The sequence below is a fragment of the Ornithorhynchus anatinus genome, chromosome X1, assembly GCF_004115215.2.
Source record: "Ornithorhynchus anatinus isolate Pmale09 chromosome X1, mOrnAna1.pri.v4, whole genome shotgun sequence".
NCBI classification, from domain to species: Eukaryota; Metazoa; Chordata; class Mammalia; order Monotremata; family Ornithorhynchidae; genus Ornithorhynchus; species Ornithorhynchus anatinus.
Genome location: NC_041749.1, coordinates 12,451,148 through 12,471,223, shown reverse-complemented (window position 1 = coordinate 12,471,223; position 20,076 = coordinate 12,451,148). Strand labels below are relative to the sequence as shown.

The following is a 20,076-nucleotide window of genomic DNA, read 5'->3' as shown; positions in this document are numbered from 1 at the left end:
GCCTGGAAGAAGAAGCCTCCTAGAAACCTCTCAAAAGCCTTCTCCAACTAATCCCTCCTGTCCATTACTCCCACTCCCTTCTGACCACTCTTATTTGCTCCTTCATTCATCATCTCTACTATCCCCACAGCACATTTGTATATATCTGTTCATATCTGTAATTTATTCATTTATTCATCTATTTATTTATGCTAATGTCTGTCTCCCCCTCTAGACTGTGAACTCACTGTGGGCAGGAATGTAGCTGTTTGTTGTTGTATTATCCCAAGAGCTGACTACACTGCTTTGCACACAGCAAGCTCTTAAATACAATTGATTGATCGACTGATTGAGACAGGGGAACTTTGCAAAAGTAAGTGCTCAAAAAATACAATCGATTGATCAATTGATTGATACACAGGACCTGGGTTATAATTCTGACTCCACCACTTGCCTGCTGTGTAATTTTGGGCAAGTCACTTAACCCCTCTGTGCCCAAATTTCCTCATTTGTAAAATGGGGATTAAGTACTTATTCATCCTCACTCTTCGACATGAACGCTTTTTGGAACAAAGACTATGTACGACCTGATTATCTTGTTTCTAGCCCAGTACTTAAAAGTGTTTGAAAAGGAGTAAGGATTTAACCATTACTACAATTATTATTCCTCTGTTAGGGTCACATCTGCAGAGTTTCCAGTACTCTACCAGTCTCGGCTACGGGAGGGAGAGTCAAGCAGAGGCATACTCATTCCATTTCTAGCTTGGGCAGTGGCTAGAGAGTGGAAGGCAATCTGTTACAAGTAAAACTCACCTGTGCCAGGCAGCAGTGGCACGGGAGAGAGTCGAGGGCGGAGACTCAAGTTTACTGAAGGGAAGGAGGTAGTGGTAAACCACTTTCATATTTTTACTAAGAAAACTCTATGGATGCACTACCAGAACAATTACAGATGGAGAGCGGGGTGTTCTGAGAGAGATGTGTCTGTGGTGTCGCTATGGGTTTGAAATGACTTGATGGCATGAGACAAGACCAGATAATCATTATTATTAGGCCCCCTAACTTCCAGGCCTATGGTCTGTCCACTGGGCCTGCTGCCATCATAGTGATATTATGTCACAGTACTTATTATATGTAGTATATAATTAATAGTAATATACATAATATTTATTACATATGATATCCTATAGTATGTACTACCAATAATACTATAATATAGAAAATAATTTCTTCACGTTGGTTCCATCATTTATATTAGAAATTTTATCATCTTGTTGAGATAGTAGTTTTTTCTTGTACTGATATGTCTATCCCACGCAGTTAACATCTTTGATTTTAAGATTACCTCTTGGTATCTCGATCTTTGGAAAGCCTTCACTCAAGGGGAACAATTTCTTACCCAGTTGCTGCTTTCTCCCAACAGCTGCTATTTCTCACTGTTTGAGACACATTCTCCCGATTCTTTAAACATTTTATTCTGTCTCCCTTGTTCTTCTATGGGCCCTATTGAATTGGTCATGCATGTCTCAACTGCTCAGGTATTCTGCTTCTTGCTATCATCTGTTCTGCTCTCATGTCCTATCTAGCAAAGTGATGACACTTGGAGAATTGCCGGAGTACTGGTGAATCAAGTTGTGGTCCAAGTACCTCATTATTGGTAATCTCGTTTGAATTAGTTTGTTTATCTGGTCTAAGGTTCCTTTCCCCTAAGGGAAACATGGCTATTTCTTCGAGTTCACATTCTTCTGGATTTCTCTCTGTTCTGTATGGTTATGATTTATGACCTTCTTGATGTGAAGTTAAAAAGACCAAACAGGGGATAATCTTATTTTAGTGCTTTTAGATTAATGGCTTTGGGGATACTCATCTATCATTTTCAATGCTCAGATCACAAGTATGTGGATTTTAGGCTGGTGGATGAAGGGATTCAATATTCAGTTATCTACTGATGTAGGAAGGTTATCTATGGCAAATGTGTACTAATGTATCGGTAGGTGATTATGTCTTAAATTCCTTTGTAACCCAGGCAGTCCCCATGTGACCCCTTGCTGAGGGCTAGTGCCATTTGACAGCTCCTTTGATTCTGAGCAAAGCTCACGCTGAATGACAGGAAGCCAGAAAATCTGCCCTATTATATTTTCATATACTCATTCATTCATTCATTCATTCATTCATTCAACCAATTATATTTATTGAGTATCCACTTTGTTCAGAGCACTGTAAACAGTGTGCAAGACAATCTCTCTCAAAGGTACCCCCATTTCTAAAAGTTGTGGTATTTGTTAAGTGCTTGCTATGTGCCAAGTACTGTACTAAGTGTTGGGGTAGAAATCAGGTCCCACAAGAGGCTCACATTATAAGTAGGCAAGAGAACAGGTATTGAATCCCCATTCTGCACATTAGAGGCCTGAAGCAAAAAGAAGTTAAGTGACTTGCCCAAGGTCTCGGAATAGATAAGTGGGGATGCAGGATTAGAACCCAGATCCTATGAGTCTCAGGTCTGTGCTCGTTCCACAAGGCTACAGTGTCTTCTGTATTATGGATAGATTAGTGCCATCAACCATGTTTTTTTTCAAATGGAAAAGATGATTCTATGAGATTATACATTCCTTGTGGTTAGAAGCCATTTCTCAGTTCTTTTATGTACATTCCCAAGTGACTTATACTGTGTTACTTGTATTGAAGGTTGTATTAAAGGTTGTCTGTTTGCTTGTTTTGTGTTTACCCCAGCTCTTAGAACAGTGCTCTGCACATAGTAAGCGCTTAACAAAAACCAACATTATTATTATTGTCTGTGTCCCCCCCTTCTAGACTGTAAGCCCAGTGTGGGCACAGATTGTCTCTATTGTTGAACTGTACAGTGCTCTGCACACAGTAAGTACTCAATAAATACGATTTAATGAACGAATGAATGAATAAAGGTGCTCAATACACGATAGCAGTCCTCAAAATGGCAATAATGACAGAGGTGTAGATCTTTTACAGTCTCTTTCCTTGACAACATAACCCAAACTGCCAGTTTTTTAGAGAATGGAGCAGGGAGATTGCTAGCCTGAAGCAAGCGCTTTGTTTCTCTTCTTTCCAATGGCTTCCAGGAGTGTGTTGATCTAATGTCTGTATGGGTCATTTGTGAAACAGAATTTTAGCAATCTCCAGGGCTATTCCTGTTATGAAGGAGAAAAGCCCTATTGAGCTGAGGATTTAAAAAAAAGTGAAAAGAATATTCAAATTCAAAGGCACCAATCAATGGATTGTGGCACAAGTCATAGGGAGAAATAATTGAAAACATTTTTTTTTCTATTTTGGTGGATAATGCTTTAAATTGTTTAGAAACTCATGTTTGGATCTTTAATGTGGAACTTTGGGTTGGGTTGTTGCTGTGATGATGAGGCCAAAAAATACAGATTTTTTCTTGTGCAGCTTGCTTTCTTCCAGCTCTCTGCTACAGCACTTTCTCCTGAAACTTTTCTCACTTCTAAAGGTATTCCATAGTCTCTAAGAGACTTGGGGAAAATTACTATGGAAAAGGTTTGGGATTCTTTGAGGGGATTTATTGAGTGACTACTCTGCATAGGTCATTGTGTTAGGTACTTAGGGCATAAATTAGAAAACATTACAATGAAATTATTTTCTATTTGATTTTGTATTGAAATAAAACTTTCAGACAAAAATGTCACTTTCTTTTACTCTGACATTTGGTGAGTACAGGAAGAATACATCAATCTTCTTTCTTTTAAAAGTGATTTTTCCTCCCTACTATTTGCTTTTAATTTGGCATATGATTTCCCATATAAAGAAAATGACAGTTCAGAATGTGAATCTCAATATATTTTGAGAATAATCACATCCTTATGTGACCCATGTTCTGCAAGTTAAAACATTTAAATATAATTAAGGAGTTTGTATTCAAACCACAAAGTAACTTACCTAAAAATCAACACATTCTTTGAGAAAATCTTTGATATTCTGTTTCTTCTACCTGGGTGAATTAATAGCCAGTCAATATGTCAACAGTAAGAGAAATGCAATTACACTTTTCATAGCAATACAAACAGTGTAAGATGAAGGCTAATGTATTATTCACTTGGACATTTTCAGTTGTAATTTACATTAGTGAATTTAAAAATCTTTATAATTGATCTATGTGATATTTTGGAAAAAAAATCAACAAATAAAAATGAAATGCTTGAGTCCACGGAAAAGCAGCGTGGCTCAGTGGAAAGAACATGGGTTTCGGAGTCAGAGGACGTTGGTTCTAATCCCAGATCTGCCACTTATCTGCTCTGTGACCTTGGACAAGCCACTTAACTTCTCTGTGCCTCAGATACCTCATCTGTAAAATGGGAATTAAAACTGTGAGCCCCATGTGGGACAACATGATTACCCCATATCTACCCCGGGCTTAGAACAGTGTTTGGCACATAGTAAATGCTTAACAAATGCAATAATAATAATAACAATAATAATGTTAGAGAATTAAAAATATTATATTCAAACAGTTGCTGAAACAAGGAACTACCATTTTTCCATGCTTTAAACCAATTGTTCCTACCTTTTACCACTTCTTCTCCTTATTTGTTAATTATTACATGTTATTATTACTTGTTAATCTAACACCATTAGAAAGAAAACTCCTTGTTGTCAGAGATTGTGGCTTTTATCTCTACTGTACTCTCCCTAGTGTTTAGTATAGTGCTCTGTACTTCTCAGATGAACAGTATGGAAACCTCTCATGTCCTAGCACTACTACTAAGTGCACATTCCATGATATCCAATTTGTAGGACAGTACCATGTGGACACTCTAGAACCACCCTGATTAATCTCAGAATGATATCTTCCAGGAAATTTGGCATTTTCTTTACATTTATTTTAGTGTGTGCCTCCCTGGCTATATTTTGAGCTCCTTGACATCATATTGGACACAATCCCTGTCTCCCATCGGACTCACAGGTAGAGGGAGGAAGAACAGCTATTTTATCACCACTTATAGATGGGGTAAATGAGGCAAAAAGAACTTTAGTGACTTGTCCATGGTTACAAAGCAGGCAACTGGTGAGAAGTTCTGTGAAAATAACATGGGCTAATAGGTAGAGCACAGGTGTGGGAGTCAGAAGAACCTGGGTTCTAGTCCCAGCTCCACCATTTATCTGCTGTGTGACCTTGGATAAGTCACTTAAATTCTCTGTAAAATCTGTAAAATGGAGATTAACACTGTGCGATCCATGTGGGACATGAACTGTGGCCAACCTGATTAGCTTGTGTTTAGTACAATGCTTGGCACATAGTAAGTGCTTATCAAATACCACAAAGAAAAGTGGTAGAGCTGGAATTAGAACCCAGGTTCTCTGACTCCCAGGACCATGCTCTTTTCACTATTTTTTATTTTTATGGTATTATGCCAGTCACTGTAGTAAAAGCTGGGGTAGATTAACAAGCTAATCAGTTAAGACATAGTCCATGTTCCACAAGGGTCTCACAGTTTCCATCTCCATTTTACAGATGATGTAACTGAGGCCCAGAGAAGTTAAATCTTTACCTAGAGTCATACAGCAGATGTGGCAGGGACAGGATTAGAACCCAGGTCCTTCCGACTCGCAGGCCCATGTTCTATCCATTAGGCCATGTTGCTTTTCTAATTCCATTGTACTCTCACTAGTGCTTAGAACAATGCTCTACAAACACTAGGCCCTAAGTAAATATGATTAATTGATTGTTTGATGGGTCATTCATTCATTCATACAGTTGTATTTTTTAAACGCTTACTGTGTGCAGAGCACCGTACTAAGTGCTTGGAAAGCACAATACAGTAATAAAGAGAGACAATCCCTGCCCACAATGGGCTTACCCAGACCTAGGGTGGAAGAACTTTGTCTTGAACCAAAAGGAAGTATGTCTTGAGGAGATGGGGTTAGGAATGAGGAAAGAGTGCTTGGGATAGATTATGTGCAAACTACAGCTATGGTGGCTACTGCCCTTTCCATCAAGCGTGCTGATTCGCCAACTTCCAGTTAACAGGAGTTGTTAAGCAATCACAGAGCATATTCTGCTTTCCAGCCAGGTGAAAAGAAGTGTTTCTATTTCTTAGAATGGAAGGGTGGATAACTAGATCCCTAGTGGGTGCTAAGGGGAATAATCAAACCCAAAGAGACAAATGGGCAATGGAATAGTAAGAGAATAGACTTGGGAGTTAGAGGACCTGGGTTCTAATTCTGGTCCACCACTCTCTGCTGTGTGTCCTTGGGGGAGTCATTTAACATCTCTGGGCCTCAGTTCACTCACCTACAAAGTGCGGATTCAATACCTGCTCTCCCTCTTATTTAGACTGTATGCCTCTGTGGGACCTGATTCATTCATTCAATAGTATTCATTGAGCACTAACTATGTGCAGAGCACTGTGCTAAGCGCTTAGAATGTACAAATCGGCAACAGATACAGTCCCTGCCCATTGATGGGTTTACAGTCTAATCAACGGGCTTACAGTCTAACCTCATGATCTTGTATCTACCTCAGTGCTTAGAATATGCGGAGCCTACAGAAAGTGCATTACAAAATACCACAGTTTTTATTATTCATTCAATCCATGTGCAGAGCACTGTACTAAGCACTTGATTATTATATCCATATCATATTTCTTGTTTTCGTGCAATTATCAGAAACATTTCAAGTGTATCACCCAGTGGAGAGCATTAAAATAAATAATCTGCTAAGGTTTACAGATGTATATCTCCATGAACTATAATTTCAGAAAGGAACGTTTGGGTACCAGAATTAGAAAATGGAGGAAGCATTTACTGTCTGATAAAATATAGGCTCAGACTTTCCTGTCGAGCTGCAGATTTTAAATTTCAGAGGTGAACTAGTCAAAAATGGAGAAATTACATGCTCCACATAATCTACAGTGGCTATTACAGAGAACTAGGGATAAGTCATATTGCATTCTGAAATCATTTAGCAGATGAGAAAAATCGTTCAGCAAAAGCATCAATTGAAGGGTGCATGTTGTGGGAGAAGCAGCACAGACCATTAACTTTGAATTTGATGTGACAAAAATGACCAAATTAAGTCTAATAATGAACCAATCAGAGCCACATTACTTTGTCAAAATAATTCACACATTTTTTCAGAATCCGAGAAATCATCCATCAATATGGGACTGTTTAAGAGAGATAACGATGAAATTTCTGAGTTTTGTAATCTGACGGTTTAACCAATAAATGGCAGAACAATCCAGGAAATGCTAGATAAATTCTGAAGAGGGATTTCTTTGTGGTCAAAAACCAGCAGTCAACAGCAATTTATATAAGACTAAAATGAAATGATTAAAAAATACCTGGTCAAAGGCAAAAGTATTCCAGACTAGTATGAAATGTCATGAATAAAAAATAGCACTTTTTTTAAGAGCCTTACCATGACAGAGGAGGGGCAGGAAAGGGGAATAAAATATCAATTTTCCAAGCATTACAAGTCTTTCTTTCTTATCTCCAAATCTCTGGATTTTCACTAGCTTTTTTCATCATTTTCCGTCTAAAGCAGTTTTCTTATTTACCTAAATAGACTTCGTATCTGATAGTAAGCAATTCAGCAATGATCTATTAAAAAAACTAATAAAATAAAACCACATTAATTAGCGTTCCACTAACCATAACATGATTTGTGTCCATTAAACACCCTTGTATTCATTCATTCATTCAACTGTATTTATTGAGCACTTACTATGTGCAAAGCACTGTACTGAGCATTTGGGAGAATGCAATGCAACAGCAAACTGACATATTCCCTACCTATAACAAACTCACAGTCTAAATGGGGAGACAGACATTAATATACATAAATAGATAAACTGTAAGTATATACATATGTGTTGTGGGAATCAGAGGGAAGATAATAATAATAATGTTGGTATTTGTTAAGTGCTTACTATGTGCAGAGCACTGTTCTAACCACTGGAGTAGATACAGGGTAATCAGGTTGTCCCACGTGAGGCTCACAGTTAATCCTCATTTTACAGATGAGGTAACTGAGGCACAGAGAAGTGAAGTGACGCCCAGTCACACAGCTGACAAGTGGCAGAGCTGGGATTCAAACCCATGACCTCTGACTCCCAAGATGAATGAAGGGAGCAAGTAAAGGTGACGCAGAAAAAGAGGAGAGGAAGGTTTATTCAGGGAAGGCTTCTTGGAGGAGATGTGCCTTCAATAAAACTTTGATGTGAGGGAAAGTATTCTTCTGATATGAGGGAGGGCATTCCAGGCCAGAGTTAGGATGTGGGCAAGATGTCAGTGGTGAGATAAGACAAAATAGAGGTACAGTGAGAAGTTTAGTCGTAGAGGAACTAAGTGCGTAGCCTGGGTTGTAGGAGGGCAGTAGCGACATGAGGTAGGAGGGGGCAACGTGGTTGAGTGCTTTAAAGCCAATGGTGAGGAGGATTTGTTTGATGAGGAGGAGGGTGAGCAACCACTGGAGGTTTATGAGGATGGGGAAACATGGTCTGAATGTTTTTGAAGGAAAATGATCAGGGCAACAGAGTGGAGCATGGACTGGAATGAGAAGAGACAGGAGACAGGAGGTTAGCAAAAAGGCCGATACAGTCATCAAGACAGGATAGGATAAGTGTTTGTAATAATGTGGAGGTAGTTTGGATGGAGAGGAAGGGAATGAAGATAGAACTGACAGGATTTACTAATGGATTGAATACATGGGTTGAATGAGAGAGAGGAGTCAAGGTTAAGGCCATGGTAGTTTTGGAAATACTACAAGTTTGGGAGACAGAAGACCTTAATTCTATTCTTAGTTCTGCCACTGGCCTACCTTATGATCTTGGGCAAGTCACTTGCCTCCCTGGCTCTCCATTTGCTCAACTGTGAAATGGGACCTCGTAATATTGGCCTCTTCCTAACTCACGATGGATGCTGTGAAGTAAAATGAGCTAATTAATGAGAAAGCACTTTGGACAGTAACAATACTATGGATAGAAATTCAATTTTTCCTCACTTCTACTACAAAGGGAAACATTGTTAACCAGTACTTCAGAATCGATTTCGTTGCAGAATCAGTCTGCAGAGAGGAACTCATATGACTCATGCCACCCGTTAGATTTAGGAGGACAGGCAATAATATGAAGATCGCCATATGACATCTGTAGTCCTCAGAAAAGCATTTGACAGCATCAGGAAACGGGCTCTGACAACCGCTCAAAAGATTGGTTGCCTTGAGAACTTTATCTAGATTCTGAGATTACTCCACAATGACATGGCTGGCCTCATCAGAGACAGAAGAGTCTTATCAGATAGTTTTCCTCTCACCAATAGAGTAGAGCAGGCTCTGTTCAGTCAATTTTACCAAGTCGTGATCGAGAAATAGAAAGATTCTGAAAGCTGGCACAGAAACACAGGCTCAGTCTTCTGGGAAACTCGCTGAAGTCAAAATGTTGAAAACAGCATCAAACATCTTTAAATCACTCATGTCAACTTCTTCCTAAATGTGCCAGGAAAGTGAATGCCCATAGAGATCTACATGACATGATTATGAACCACTTCTCAGAATCAACAGGGTCAGGGGTTGACAATTCGTCTGAAGATGAAGCCACTCTGTCACCCCACCCGTAGTTGGAAAACTGGTGTACTCAGTTTTGTGTTTCCATTAACAGCCAGGCACTGAATGCTGGGGTTAAATTCTTCTTCTACCGCAACATTGTTAAATAATAACGGGAAGTAATGAGTAAACCCTGTGGGAGACTGACAAAGTGACACCAACTTGAAACTCTGACCAACTGCCATTTTGGCTGGAAGACCCTGACCTGCTACTCACTGCACTTCTCTTGAGTCTGACGCACAGCAAAGATGACAGAATCATGTCTACTAACTCTATTTTACTTTTCTAGTTGCTTAGTATGCTCTGCAGAGTAAGTACTCAGTAAATACCATTGATTGACTGTTTGATCATGTCTGCTGTGATATACTATGATTGGAAACCCCCTTGTGATTGTAGGAACATTAAATTACCGGCATTTGGAGTAGTGATTGAGGGTCATTTTGGCTAGGACCTGACCGATAATGGAGAATAATGAGATATCAGCATTAAATGCTGCAAAGATGTGAAGATAGTGGTATTTTTGAAATTCCAATAGCATTTCTTGAGTGATCCACTTGTTCATTCATTCATTCAATCTTATTTATTGAGCACTTACCTGTTGAGGAAGAGCCTATGCTTTACAACACTTGAGCAGAGTGACCCCTCCATATTTATAGATTTCAGTGAGAATGGCACTGGATCTAGGTGATTTTCCATTTTTCATGGTTCTTACTGTGATGGTTCCCTCACCAGTAGTTGGGACAAATGCCATATCATTGCATGTTGGAACATTTTGTATGTAGTATTCAATATTTATTTCTGTCTTCTTCAGCACAGACAAAATCCTACTGTAGTCAAGAAGTAGATGGAAAAATTTGGATTACATTCTATTGTGATGTCTTGCACACAATAGATGGGACATTAATCCACTGGAGATGGGACATTAATACACCGGAGAAAGAAACGTAGGCATTCCTCTGCATTCCTCTTCTCACTAGAATTTCATTCTGATTACCAGCATCGAGACATTCTCGTGTAAAAACATTAATCAACTCTTTCCCGTACACATTATGCCTTCTTTTGTTTATTCTCATGTCACAGCTTTATGCGGTTAGAGGTTCTAATGTTTAATGATAATTGATAGCAGGCATGAACTCTCCAAATGATGAGACCTTGATGGAGGTTCACGAATGCTGATCGCCCCCACTTTGTCTACTGAGATTTGAATCTCAACCAAGACTTCACCACTGGTATATGGACATTATCCAGGGAGCGCTGCACGTGAAAATATATCTAGTGTTTATATCCATTAATACAGACAATTTTAACTTTCCAACACTTTAAATGAGATAGGTAGAGCTCCTAAAGAAAGCAATGAATCACTCATGCTGAACTTTAACACCCGTTCAACATCTAATTAGTTGAATTAGAGCCACTTTGCAAAAGAGTCAATCAATTCTCTACCTTTAGTGCCCCAGTGGCTCTAAAATTTGCTGATGCTATCATTCCTTTGAAAAGGAGACACGCTGTGCCCATTTTAATAAGAGCATTCTTCCAGTACTTTTGCTGTTCTCCAGAAACAAAGATAATTTGAAAATCTTACCTGCAAAATGCCGTGCTTTTTAAGGGGAAGGTAACTTCTCATTGGAATATTTTAATGGCACCATGCTAATGGAGAAGAAGAGATGCTAATGCTGGAGAAGCGGTGTGGCTTAGTGGCAAGAGCACGGGCTCAGGAGTTAGAGGACATGGATTCTAATCCTAGCTCTGCAACCTCTCTGCTGTGTGACCTTGGGCAAGTCACTTCACTTCTCTGGGCCTCAGTTTCCCTCCTATGTAAAAAATGGGGATGAACACTATGAACCTGTGACCTGATGACCTTGTATCCACCCAGTGCTTAGAATAGTGCTTGACACATAGTAAACGCTTAACAAATACCATCATTTTTGTTATTATTAATGCCTGTGGCTCGAGAGAATTGAAGTCGTCCTCTTTCCCCCAAGTTGTGTAAGGATCAAAATGTCGTTCACAACCACAACAAAATTTTAGCAGGGAAAAAAAGAAACAAACAGAGCCTTTGGGACTGGGTAGTTGTACTCTAGCGTGGGAATGCATTCCACCTTTATTTCACCTTTGCTTCAGCCTGGGTTTTGATCTTTGTTTCAAGGTATTTATTTCTCTATTCAGGGGAGCTTTCAAACAAAGCTTTCTGATGGTCTATTACTTATTCTAAGGCATACTCTTATATAGAAAGACTGAAGTTTCAAAGGGAGAATCACATTCTGCAAGAAATAATAAATACAGTTTGCCAGCATTTTTTATGCAGTAGATGCTCAGAAAATACTGCTAAGTAAATGAACGAACAAATGAATGAATATGATTGATCAGTTGATAGATTGTCTTATTTGGTTCGGGATTAAATCTGGCTGGAAAGGGTTTCTAGCATTTCTACTCACATGCGAGTATATATTTCACCTGAGCCTAACCTGATTCTCTTCTGGCCTAATGAAGTAATAAGAATAGTACTACTAATAATGATAACAATAATAATAATTGTTCTTATTAAATGTTTACTATGTATCAAGCACTGTTGTAAGTGCTGGGAAGATATGGGAGGATCAGATAAGACATAATCCCTGTTTCATATAGGACTCACAAAGTAGGAGGAAGAACATATATTGAATCCCCTCTTCCTCACCTCCTCTAAGAGGCCTTCCCAGACTGAGCTCCTCTTCTCCCTCTACTCCCTCTACCACCCCCCTTCACCTCTCCGCAGCTAAACCCTCTTTTCCCCCTTTCCCTCTGCTCCTCCCCCCTCCCTTCCCATCCCCTCAGCACTGTACTCGTCCGCTCAACTGTATATATTTCCATTACCCTATTTATTTTGTTAATGAATTGTACATCGCCTTGATTCTATTTAGTTGCCATTGTTTTTACAAGATGTTCTTCCCCTTGACTCTATTTATTGCCATTGTTCTTGTCTGTCCGTCTCCCCCGATTAGACTGTAAGCCCGTCAAACGGCAGGGACTGTCTCTATCTGTTGCCGACTTGTTCATTCCAAGCGCTTAGTACAGTATTCTGCACATAGTAAGTACTCAATAAATACTATTGAATGAATGAATGAATGAATGAATCCCCATTTGACAGATGAGGGAACCAAGGCACAGAGAAATTAAGTGGCTTACCCCAGGTCACACAGCAAGCATGTGGTAGAGCCAGGACTAGAACCCAGGTCCTCCAACTCCCAGGCTCATGCTTTTTTCACTAAACCATGATACCCCTAATGAAAGTGAGGTGAATACCCAAGGAGCTGAGGTAAACATCTCACATCCCAGACAAATTATTAGAATAAAAACGTCTACTGTGTGATATGGTTAATTAGGTGGGATATCTTGAAATGCCCCCCAAAGTACTCCGTGAATATTGCATAAGTCATCGATGGAGATGCTGGCCTTGGTCAGTGGAGTCCTTGGGAGATCCTGTGGTCTAGAATTTCTCCGTGGTATCTGGTTCGATTTCACAAATACTTTGGGATAGTCGATGTAGTGCTGAACTTCTGGTCCTGACCGGACTAAACCAAAACATAGCATTTGGAATATAGTTTATCACTCAAGAAGTGGTGAGTCTCACCCTAGGCTGATCCAGACTATAGAATCTTGGGCAATTTTATTACCTGCACAACTGTTTGGAACTTGGTAACTGTTTAATCGATCAAGCAATCAATCATATTTATTGAGCACTTACTGAAAAGCCAACATTATTATCATTATTATTCCAAGTACTGGAATATTAACCATATCTCAATATCTTTTCCCTAGGATCACAAAAACTTGTAATAACCATTTTTGAGGTTCATGAAGCTTTGCTGATAAGAAAACAATAGATTTGAAAGAGTCTGAAGACATTAGCTTACCTCTTTTTTAAAAATAGCAATAATAATAATAATAATGATAATGATGATGATAGAGGTATTTGTAATATACTCACTCTGTTCCAAGGGCTGTACTAAGCACTGGGATAGATACAGGATAATCAGGTCCCACATGGGACTCACAGAGTAAGTAAGAGGGAGAACAGATATTGAATCCCCATAGGCTGAGGCAATGTTTACATCCATTTCAAATTTGCATTTTTCTAAATTCTGTAGAGAGGGCTTGTATGAACCCACATGCCAAAATGAATCAGAGATGCTGCCATACTGGCACGACCTGACAGGAGCTTTAATTTAAACAAATCATCCCTTCCCTAAACGATAAACTCCTTGAGGGGAAGGATTGTGTTTACCAGCTCTATTTTATTGACCATAGTAATTCCTGAGGGCAGTGCTCTGATTGATTAACTCTTAAACCACTCCCCCATATTGAGGGCTCCATGTCACTCTTTCGATTTGTTGAGATCTGATGGAAGATATTTTCCAATTCCTGTTTTCCTATAGGAATTCCAATTTCCTATTTTCCAATTTCTGAGACAAATGGTGATGTAGGTAGGTATGCACTCAAAATAATGCTACACTCAGGTAAGTGATAAAGTTAGCTTTCAGTTTCTGTGATGTCACTAAAATATTCATACTGAATTCATGAAACACACATTTCTTATTAGGTTTGCTTTTTCTTATTCTGCCAAAGGCTGCTAAAACCTTATCATGTTGATGTTTTACATTTTAAATCAACCAAGTGTCAAGATAAGAGTGTCATTTTAAAATGTCTTTGAAGCGGGATGGAGTTTTAAACAATTGATAGGAAAAATATTCTAAGGGACAGGTTATTAACAAAAATATTATGCACTTATTTTTCACAGGTATTATCAATCTTTCTGAACTAGATGGCTATCAAGTTTTAGACTAGCAGTGCGAAGGTCGTTTGAAGGGGAAAACACTTCACAGACAAGTTTTAGAGTGGCAAATGTTACAAAACTATTTATGTTTCCTCTCATAGTTTAAAATTTGTTCATTCCTTCTTTCAGTGATATTTACTGCCTATTCATTGAGTCCCCTCTCAGGGTCGCAACTGGAGAGTTTCCAGTTCTCTACCAGTTTCGACTACAGGAGGGAGAGTCAAGCAGAGGCATACCCATTCCGTTCCTAGTTTGGGCAGTGGCTAGTGAGTGGAAGGCAATCTGCTACAAGTCAAAACTCCCCTGTGCTAGGCAGCAGTGGCACGGGAGAGAGTCGAGGGCAGAGACTTGTTTACTGCATGGAAGGAGGCAGTGATAAACCACTTCTGTATTTTTACCAAGAAAACTCTATGGATCCACTACCACAACGACTGTAAATAGAAGTGGGGCGTTCTTGGAGAGATGCATCTAAGGCATCGCTATGGGTCAGACAGGACTCGACAGCATAAGACAACAACAACAACAATTCATTGAGTGCAGAGTACTATACACTGGGGATTTTTGAAGAATAGAGGTAAAAGACATAGACCCTACTGCTGAGGAACTTAAAATCTTTCCTTGTCTTTTATTCATTTCTTATGGTATTTGTTAATCACTTACTATGTGCCAGGCACTATTTTAAGCTCTGGAGAAGATACGAAATAATCAGGTTGGACAAAGTCCATGTCTTACATAGGGCTCACAGTATTAATCCCCATTTTATAGATGAGGTAACTGAGAGTCACAAAAGTGAAATGACTTGCCCAAGGTCACATAGTAGACAAGTGGCAGAGCCAGGATTAGAAGCCAGGTCCTTCTGACCACTAGACCCATGTTTTATCAGTCAGGTTGTGCTGCTTCTCATTTATATTTTTATTTCATCTTTTATATGTATCTGACACCAACTGCTGTCCCCCCTTACTCATATATTGTGAGCCCTGTGGGGACAGGGACACATCTGAAGTGGATAGAGCACAGACCTGAGAATCAGAAGGTCTCGGGTACTAATATCGGCTCTGCCACTTGTCTGTTGGGTGTCCTAGGGCAAATCACTTCACTTCTCTGGGCCTCCATGATCTCACTTGTAAATGGGGATTAAGACTGTGAGCTTCATGTGGGACAGGGACTGTGTCCAACCTGATTACCTTGTATCTACCCCAGTGCTTAGAAGAGTGGTTGGCACATAGTAAGCACTTAATAAATACCATAATTATTATTATCTACATCTCATCTATGTGGATCATTTCCAGCATTGAGTACAGTGCTTTGCGTACTGTAGGCATTTAATAAATATTATTGCTACTTTTACTGATGTGTGACACGCAGAGCATAAAGAAAAAGATAATTTCCCCTTGAACAGGAAGGGTATGGAAAAATGATTAAACCAATGAATAATTAAATGCAAACATAAATACTAAGAGTATGTGCTGGGGTGCCATGATCAGGAGATTAATTGGGTAATTGGGCTTTGAAAATTAGGAGGGATGTGGGCTGGAGAGGGAGTTGCAGAATAACTGGGGAATGGCATGAGTAATGGATTGGAGACAGGAGAGTCAAGAGTGAGGTATAGAAAGTAAATCTTGTTGGGTGGAATGAAGAGTGAGTTGAGGGAAGAGAATAAAGGGAGAAGATAGCCAGTCTGAGGATCCTATCTTTACCTCAGGTCTTATCACACAGTAAATGCTCAATGAAGATTCTTAATCATATGAAAAAGACAAAGTCCAGGAGCTCCTATTTGATAATTTCTTCAGCTCCTTTGCCCATTAACTCCCATGCCCATTGTTCTTGCCAGTTGTTTCAGACGTTTAACTCCCTCCTCAAACCCTCTGCTTCCCCCGATCTCTTACCCAATGACATGCCCACATACTTTATTGAGAAAATTGACACCATCAGACGTGATCTCCCTAAAATCTCCTCTACTCCTAGCCAATCTCTTTCTCCTCCTGCCCCTTCTTCAACTCTCCCATCTTTCCCAGCAATATCTCAAGAGATCTCCCCCACCCCAAATCCACCCCTCCACCTGCACTTCCAACCTCATTCATTCATTCATTCATTCATTCACACCTTATCAAAACTCTTGCCCCCTCCCTTCTTCCCTGCCCGACCACAGTCGTTGACTGTTCACTCTCCAGTGACTTTTTCCCCACTGTTCGTGAACATGTTCCCCTATCCAAAAAAAAAAATCCCATGATGACTCCCTCCCCTTATTACCCCCATCTCCCTCCTATCATTCTTTTCCAACTCCTTGGAAACTCCAGCTACAACTCCAAGGAGTTGAGCAAGTTAACTACACCAGCTGCCTCCACATTTTCTCTTCCAATTCTCTCCTTCACCCCTTCCAAGCTGGTTTTACCTCTGTTACTCCACCAAAATTGCCCTCAAAATTCACCAGTGATCTCCTTCTTGCCAAATCCAATAGCCTCTATTCCATCTTAATCCTCCTCCATCTCTCATCTTCCTTTGACACTGTTGACCACCCCCTTCTCCTGGAAATATTATCCAAACTTGGCTTCATTGACTCTGTCCTCTCCTGGTTCTCCTCCTGTCTCTTGGGCCTCTCATTCTACAGTCTCTTTCCCAGCTTCCTCCTCTCCCTACCATCTCCTAACTATGGGTGTTCCTCAGAACTACTTTCTGGGTCCTCTTTATTCTCCATTTGCACCCATTCCTTTGGAGAACTCAATCACTGCCATGGATTCAACTACCATCCCTCTGGGGTACCATCCCAAATCTACAGCTCTAGAGCTGACCTCCTTCTGCCTCCAGGACATCTCTGCTTGGATTTCCCCCGACACATCAAACTTAACATGACCACAACAGAACTCACATTCCCACGCAAACTCACATTCCTGCCCTCCTCCTCACTTTCTAATCACTACGGACAGCACCACAACCCTCTCTGTCTCATGAGACTGTAAACTTAGCATTATCCTCGTCTCATCTCTTTCATTCAATTTACATATTCAATCTGTCACCGAGACTTTTCGGTTCAAACTTCACCACATCGACAAAATCTCCTCTTTTCTCTCATTCCAAACTACCTCATTAATCCAGGCCATGATACTCAACTCCTCAAGAACCCCCAGTGGATGCCCACCCACCTCCATATTAAACAGAAACTCCTTACTCTCAGCTTTAAAGTTCTCAATTACCTAGCCCCTTCCTACCTTACCTCCCCGATTTCCCACTACAACTCAGCCCACACACTTCACTTCTCTAATGTCAGCCAACTTCGACCTCATCTATCTCAACAATGACTCCTCACCTACATCCTGCCTTTGTTCTGGAATGCCTTCCTTCTTCATATACTACAGACAATTACTCTCCCCACCTTCAAAGCCTTATTAAAAACACATATCCTCCAAGAGGCCTTCATTTCCTCTTTTCCCACAGCTTTCTGCATCACCTTTTACTCACTCCTCCTTCAGCACCACAGCACTTCTGTACTTATTTGAAAATTAATCCATTTTTTGATATTAATGTTTGTCTTCCCTCTAGATGGTAAGCTCCTTGTAGGCAGGGACTATGTCTACCAACTCGAATATATTTTATTCTCATAAGCACTTACTACAATGCTCTGCACACAGTAAGTATGCAACAATTACAATTGCTTGATTGATTGATTGATGGATGTGGATACTCGAAATAATCCCTGCCCCACTCAGGGCTCATGCCTAGAGAGAGAGCATGTATCATTCTCATTTAATTGACAAGGAAACTGAGACCCAGAGAAGGTAAGTAACTTGTCCAAGATCACAGAGTAGGCAAGTGGCAGAGCTTGGAATAGATCATAAATCTCTTGAGTCCCAAATCCACGCATTTTCCAAAAGGCCATGCTTCTCTAATAATGGAGAGGATATGCAATTTACTCAATTAATTACCTTCAACTTCCAAATTAAAAGAGCATTTAAAATATTCATGAACTATTTGGGTTAAATACATGATTTTCCTATATACTTGAAGAAATTAGATAAATTTAGCTTGAGTCTCTCAGACACTTAGCAAGCTTTCTAGGAATGGTCCTGTTTATTATTGTACTGTACTCTCCCAAGCCCTTAGTACAGTGCTCTGCACACAGTAAGCACTCAATAAATAAGAATGAATGAATGAATGGATGAATGGTAGATTTGAAATAAGTACACTAATTGCAAACTAGAACAAAAGTGGAGAATATGCTTCAAAAAGAAAAGCTTCCTGACATATTTTTATTTTCAGGTTTGACCCTCAAGATTCCATTAGATAAATTTTATAGCATTTATGCGATGGGGAACCAAGATGATTATTTGGATTAATTAATTGAAAATCACAAAGAAAGTCAATATCAGAAATGTGCCTATTGATTTTGATTTCAAAGAACTTGAGTTATGCACCCAAGAAAGAGAGAAAGAGAACACTACAACTTTCTGCTGATTGCAAGTGGGAATTTGAATTTCGAATCTCACATCAAATAGATAGCATCTTGAATACTTCCTTACATGATTGGACAGATCACTCTTAAATGTGATATCATGTTCAACTGAACTCCTGGATTTTACTTTTCATTGGAGGAAAGGCTAATGAGCTTTTACTTTCACCCCAACTTAGAGGCTTAATATTTCAGCAAATTGCCCATCATTGACCATTTACAAATAAAGAGGATTGTTTGGGCATTTATTTTAAGTTAAGGAGGAATTCATAGCTACATTTGATTTCCTTGGTTCTTTTTCTCCATGTAGGACTAATGCAAAGATGTCTCCTTTGAATTACCTGCAATTTAACAAAAGAACAGTAGCCATCACTGGAATTGCTGTATTTTTCTGCCCAATCATTTATTCAGTCGTATTTATTGAGCACTTTCTATATTCAGAACACTGCACTAAGCACTTGGGAGAATACAATAAACAGATACATTCCCTGCCCACAATGAGCATACAGTCTAGAGAGGAGCTTACATTCAACAGACAGTCTATAGACAATCTAAGTCTATCAGTTCATCAATAGTATTTGTTGAGTGCTTGCCCTGTACAGATCACTGTACTGAGTACTTCAGAGATTACAATAGAATTAGTAGACATGATTTCTGTCCTCAAGGATTTTACAACCTAGTGGGGAGAGCTGGCCACTAGATTTGTTAATCCTCTTTCCCTCATACCTCTGTTTTTGAATGCTAACTTCAGATAAGCCTTTCTTACTCAGAAAAGTTAACTTCAAAGCTGTAGCTCTAGATCTACTTTTTTTGTAAAAAAAAAAAATAGGAAATATATTTCACCATGGAGAAACCAATCACATGTTACTGTTAATTATGCATCTAGGGGAAAAGACTGCATTATTAAAGTTTATTGCTGTTTTTTGTTTTCTCCATATGTTTGTTTACGTTGAACTAGAACAGGTATTAAGGTACGGTAGAAGCATATAACAGTAAGAGCCCCTGATGACCAATCGAGAAATTGTGTATGAAAATTCCTCTCAGTATGGTGGAACACAACAGTTTGAAAGGGACATCTAAATGAAAGCTTTCTTAAGGCAGAACGTATAAACCATAGTGTTCTGTTTATCCTCAGATGGGGTCAGTACTCATTTTGGAAAGTAATTAACAGCCATGCAGATATGTTTGTCTCTTACTTTCTAAAATGAGTACAGAGCTCTTCTGAGGATAAACAGAAGAGAATAGTTTCCC

General features: G+C 39.5%; 2 non-coding genes across 2 annotated transcripts; both read left to right on the top strand.

Annotated features, from left to right (window-relative positions):
* Positions 1-643: 643 nt before the first annotated feature.
* On the top strand, positions 644-783 carry LOC114807182. Its single transcript, XR_003755235.1, has one exon. It is a non-coding gene; the product is annotated as a small nucleolar RNA SNORA7 (small nucleolar RNA).
* A 13,753-nt stretch (positions 784-14,536) lies between these two features.
* Positions 14,537-14,674, top strand: LOC114806763. The gene has a single exon (XR_003754825.1). It is a non-coding gene; the product is annotated as a small nucleolar RNA SNORA7 (small nucleolar RNA).
* The last annotated feature ends 5,402 nt before the right edge of the window (positions 14,675-20,076 follow it).